A 6,152-nucleotide genomic window follows, 5' to 3' on the forward strand; every position below is an offset into this window, starting at 1 on the left:
AAGACCGGTGAGAAAACTGTTGTGAAAAGAGGATGGGAAGATAAATCACTGGAATATGTTAATGCCGAACAGTAGAGTGGATCTATGTGGTTAACATAAAGTCATTAACTCCAGCTGTGTGTAGAACGAACTCTTTTAAATAAGCGAAAATATTAAACTTGCAGTTTTTCAGGGGAGTTTGGCGTGTAAAAGAATTCCAGCGCAGAAACAGAAGTCCGTTATTCAGTATTCAGATTGTAATCCAGTGTCGTAGCTGCAGCCAGAAAACAGTGTTCGTATGATGTCTTTACAGGCACTAATAGTTAACTTCACATTAACTTACGAACTACAGCAACATTCATGTTACGCTAACTGGCCGACTTCTCGCTCCTGAAACGAAACTAACTGTCTCACAACCAAAGATTTACGGACATGTAGGTTTCTTAAACACGCCGGAACAATAATTCCAACATTCAGAAAGGAATTAAGAGACTAAAAAGAAGACAAACCTCTCACCTGTTTTCAGTGTCTGTAAAACACATGGGCGCACGCTGCTGATAGCTGCAGCGACCTGATGATTCTACATCCGGGTCACGACAGGGTTTCCTGTAATGGGAGATCTCATCGCCAAGTACTTCCTTCTTCGCCCAACACCCGATCTTTTACTAATAAGACTTTCAATTTGAACTTTTATTTTTTGAATTATTACTTTATTCCACGTTAACAAGCCGATTTAGAGCACATCTTACTGCTAATATATTTCACAGGAGTATTTTTGCCGCAATGATTATTACTGGCTGTGTTACAGTCTACGGTTAGCTCTCACTCAGTAATGGGAAATATGGCATCCGTGTTAGGAGACAGGTCCAAAATTAATGCTTTTCTATTGAATCAGATTTTTGAAATACATTAAAACAAATAACTGAACAACGATGTAAAAAATAATAATAATCTCCGCTCGCCAGATTTCACACGTTAAAGGACGTGAAGTATCTCGAGCGCATTGTATGATCTTTGGCAGCGCGCCCTCCCGCCACACGGGGGCGGTGAATCCGCTGCCTCCGTATAAAAGCTAAACAACAACCTCTCCGTTTGGCTTCTTGTTAAGTTTGTCAGTCGACATTTCGAAGTCGTGTCTATTTTACACGAACAGTTTTGATTTTTCACATCTTTATTTTTGTCGTTACGTCGCCAACTTTGCATAAAGTGGAAAACGGACAGGAAACGGTCACTTCTCAGCGCTACGTGTTTAGCTAGCAGCAGCTAGCCGGTGTAGCTTCACCTTAAAGCTCCGCCGTTACCGGCTTGTCGAAGGCTCCGCTGTCGGTGAGTAGTTTGTAGTTTGTAGTTTGCTGCTGTCGTTTTGTTCTGTGTGTTTTATTTTGTGTCGACGTCCTGAGAGCTAATTAAAGCTAACGTTAGCAAAGCGACTGTTCGTTTTTCGCGGGGCCCGCCCACCGCGTAACATCATTGGTCTTCCGGGACGTCATCTGTCTGAGCTGAGCGCTGATTGGCTGGAAGCTGACAGTCCCTTTAACTGTGCAGTTAAATGACTGAAGACACGTGGGTGACTGTGACTGTGCATCTTTAGTAGTTTGTATGTTTTGTATTATATTATATTAATCTATAATTTATTTTTTTATTTAGTATTTATCTATTTATATAAACATTAATTATTATTTATGTTTTTAATCTGCTGTCCCATCCTAAATAAAGAGAACATAAAACGGATTAGTACCTGTGGGCTGCACTGAAGCGGGGTTACTGGCTTATCCGGGTAACTTCAGGTGTAACTTCCGGCTCTGCTAAAGGTGGACAGGTGTTAACCGAGGTCTGTTGCCATGGCAATCTACGCTGCATCTCTGAACTGCTCCGAGCTGTCGAGTTAAATCTGAGGAGGTTTTAATATTAGATTAAACCTCCAGGGTGTAAAATGTGACTATTGAAGTCAAAATCTGTACAATTACACAGATAATTATGCTGTTCTACCAAAGTGTGTGTCACGTTAACCTTTTTAATCACGTGTTGCTGCAGCAGAGACGTCCTGGCCGCCACAGAGCTCCTGTTTGCTTCAGATCCCTGCAAACTGTGATCATTTAAATATGTTTCCAAATGAGAATAATGATGTAAAATGTGATCGATTCCTCTCATAATGGATATGCATAATAATAATAATAATCTCAAATTTTTTAGGTCTATAAACCTCTAATGGCTGTGAATAAAATGTCTGAACCCCCAAAATGGTAAACTTGATGCAACCTGAGGCCGAGAAAAGCAGCAGAAGCTCAATGAGAGCCTGGAACATCAAACTTTGGTGTTCTGCCTGAAAGTGACTTGATTATTTAAACATCTGCAGCTCAGCTGTTTTTAGAGCTCAGGAAACTGGACCTTACACCTGAAGACGTCTCTTTGGACCTTCTGATTGGATGATGGGGATAATGACCAGCTGTGTTTGACGGAGCCCTCAGCGGGTCGACGCAGGCCGCTCTGCAGAAAGCCTTTAATTGGCTCAGGGCGTGAGGGCTGCTGGGTAATCTGGAGGTTCACCTGTCACACCTGCTGAACAAAGGACAAATCCTTCGGTGTTTGACGTCCTGCTGACATTTTAGTGTCGGTTGTTATTATAATAATCAGTTTCTTCTTCTTTGAAAGTGAAAGTTACTCTTTGTTTCTTCAGGCTGGGTTTACTCTGTGTCACATGTTTAAGAGGTGGGCGGAGTCTGAGCTCTAACAGGAAGTCAGCAGCAGTGCAGGGGGTGTGTGTGTGCTGGGGATGTGTGTTACTGGGATGAGCGTCTGGGACGAGGACCTGGACCTGCAGAGCTGCTGGGGCTGGACTGACCTGTGGTACCTTCTTCTTCTGTGGTGTCAGTATGTAGGTCAGGGCGGCGTTACGTTACAGAGATTTGTTTTAAGGAGCGGTGAGTTGTAATCAGACGGCCGCCTGCTGCGTCTGGACCTCGGACTGATCAGGATTCATTAGTCCGCTTTGAAAAGTTCCTTGTCTTAGTGGGAACCTGATCCTGTTAAAGTCTCAGCAGCAGGTTTGCAAGAAGGGACGCGTTTCATGTTACAGCCCGACGAGGAGGATTAAATGTACTTTGGACCTGAGCCGCGCTGAAGTACCAAATAAAATGTGTGTCCTGAGGCGCCTGCTGCACTTTGGCCTCTACAGAAGTTTAAAACTATAAAAACATCCCCGCAGCTCCAGTTCTCGCCGTGAGGCTGAGGAACAGGTCCGAGTCATGTTGGGACTTTAAATCAGGAGACGTTGGTTTCCAGTGAAGTTGTGGTTCCGCTACTTATTTAATTTGCTTTTAGTTTATGTAAATCTAATTTATGCACCAATAAACCAAAGCTAATCTGTGGAAGATAAAACGATAAACCGACTGTGGGCGTAAAGTTTGGCTGACGAGGCCCGGCGGGTTTATTGGCGCTCGCCGCGCATCGTCTCAAACTGTCAGCGGCGTTCTGTGATCCTGTCGTCGCAAGTTCGTTCCTCCAAGAACGGCGAGCTAGAACACAAGTTTGTTCTCTGCATTCTTCATGAACGCCCAGTAACGCTCCTCCTGCTCCTCCTCAGCTCCAGCTACTCCTCGGCAGCGTCGGACTCTGAGAAGGAGCAGCAGATCTTGTCGGGCATCATGTCCAGACGCAGCCTGCGGCTCGATGACGGGGCTGTTGGACCGCAGCCTGCCGCTCAGCGCGCTCCTTCAGCGTGGGAGGAGGCGGCTGGAGGAACGCCAGGTGAGTCTGCTCAGGAACGCTCTCCTGCTTTACACTGGAGGCACGTTATCTAATGTCTCCTCCTCTCCAGGTCATTGAAGTCTCACCGTTCTCAGCAGCACTCGGCCTGCTCGGAGTCCTCTCAGCACTCCTTGTAAACTGGCCGGTCAGCCGCCGCTCTCAACAGCAGCCTCCACAGCGTGGCCTCGGACGCCTCCCTGCTCTCCTCCCTGCTGGACGAGTCCTCCGTCCAGGAGACGACGCTGGTCGAACCTTCTGGGGTAAAACTCCTCCTCCTCCTCTGAGCGTAGCGGCTCTCCTGTCAGGGGGCGAGACGGTTAGTTGAAGCGGCGTTTGTCTGACGTCTGTCTGATCTTCCTGTTGCAGGTTTGGACCACGACGTGGATCCCAAAGGTCGGTTCAGAGACGAGTTCTCAGCTCCGCCTCATGAAACTCTTCATTATTCTGTTAAATGTTCTCTGGACACTTTAAGGACTGAAGGTTTACGTCTCATTACGCGGTTATATTACTTGAGTTCTCGTCTCTGTCCCAGAAAGCACCGTCATAGCGGAGCAGACCCTGCTGGCGGACCGCACTCTGATTGGTTCAGACGGCCGCTGTCCCAAACACCCGGTCCAGACGCTCAGCAGGGTTTACTGTAAGGACTGCGAGCTCTCAGACAGGAGGGAGGCCGTCGCCTCCTACTGCTCCTCCCCAAATACCCCCGCCTCGCTGACGGGGCCGGGACCCTCGGAGCCCGGGGGCAGGAGACCACCATCTACAGCAGAGACCGGAGCCGCAAGAGCAGGACAGGTGAGCCGGGGGGGGGGGGGGGGTTCAGCTGCAGCCGTTACTGTTAACGAGTCTGACTCCGCCTTCGTCCTGACGTTGAGCTGGTTTAATGTTCTGGACAACGTGACGATGCATCGTGAATGTACTGTGAGATGAAGTCGTCTCCGTCCCTCCAGGATGTCGTGATCACAAACATTAACGCGGTTTCAGCTTTTCTGTAAACCTGACCTCTCATCGCCGTGTCCTGCAGCAAACTCACGTCCTCGTTGAGAAGACGCTGCGGACGTGTGCGACACCAACGTCTCACATTTACCTACAACAGCAAAGGAGCGTGAAGACCAGGATCCAGGTCTTCACCGCAGCGGGAAGCTGTCGTCGTGGTCGAACAGGAAACCGTCTCCTGACAAACCCTTTGAGAGAGAAACGCGCTGAGACACAGGCTGCTGCACACACCTCTACATAACCAGTTTCACTTATTCCCACAATTTCATCACAAAAAACGCAGAAACGTCACAACTTTCAACATCGTAGTTTTTTTTTAAAAAGCTGCTCCAAAATCAGGAATTTTAAGACGATCACAAAAGGCCTTGAGATCCTGGAGGGCCTGGAAATGTTGTCCAAATAAAGAACACCTGGAAACACCTGCTGAACTTTAGACAACTATTCGATAATCGTTCAGGCTTTTTTAATTATTTTTTTAGCAACAATATGGAAAGTTTGCTGATTTCATCTCCTTAAATTGAGGAATTGCTGCTTCTTTGTTCTTATGAAAATAAATCCAGAGCCTTTGGGTTTTGGACTGTTGGTTGGAGCAAAGAAGAAGCAATTTGAAGACGTCACTTGGGCTCTGGAAAGTTTTAATGCGCATTTTCACACTTTATAGACCTTAGTGGATAATGAAAATAATCATGCTGCCCTGCTGAGGTCCACCTTAAGGCCCACCCACATCAGCAGGAGCTCTGATTGGCCAGACTGCTTTGAAGTAACTGCCGGCCAATTGGATCTCTTTTTGTTGCTGCTCTCAAGCTTTCAGTCCAAACTAGTTTTATGTTTTGTTTCTAAATAATAAAGTCTTGATCTGTGATGGAACGTCAGACAGGTGAACTTCCTGCCCCACCTCCGGGTGTCGTGGGTTCCCTGCGCGCTCCTTCGTTTCTCTCGACTCGTTATTGAAGTGCGACTGTCGGCTGTTCCAGATGTGCTGCGGCTGTGGCTGGACTCGTCTCTGCCGTGTGTCAGGAGAGGGCGGCCTGCTGCGTCTCTGTGCTGACGCGCACCTGGCAGGTGTGCGGGCGCTGGCCTCGCAGGTCCACGCACGGACCGCTCACAGACGAGGAGGTACGACTGTCAGAGGCTGTCCGCCTGACACACGGGTCCAGAACTACTGACATGAGAATCTGTTCTGCTGGGACTCTTTCTCTCTTCACCTGCACATGCTGTTCTTTTCCAGATCACTAGAACCTCCACAGATATCTCCAGAACCTTCTTAGTAACCACCAGAACCTCCAAACTTCCCTGGTGATAATTAAACTTTCTCAAGGACCACGACAGCGCTAGGGAACCCCTACCCGACCACAAGACCTCACAAGACCCCAGAACCAACTACAGTGCCACTATTACCTCCATAAACAGCACTACTACAACCTAAATGAACC

The sequence above is a fragment of the Micropterus salmoides genome, unplaced genomic scaffold (genome assembly GCF_014851395.1).
Source record: "Micropterus salmoides isolate LMB-PRFRI ecotype aquatic unplaced genomic scaffold, ASM1485139v1 Ms_hic_scaffold_935, whole genome shotgun sequence".
In the NCBI taxonomy this organism is placed as follows: domain Eukaryota; kingdom Metazoa; phylum Chordata; class Actinopteri; order Centrarchiformes; family Centrarchidae; genus Micropterus; species Micropterus salmoides.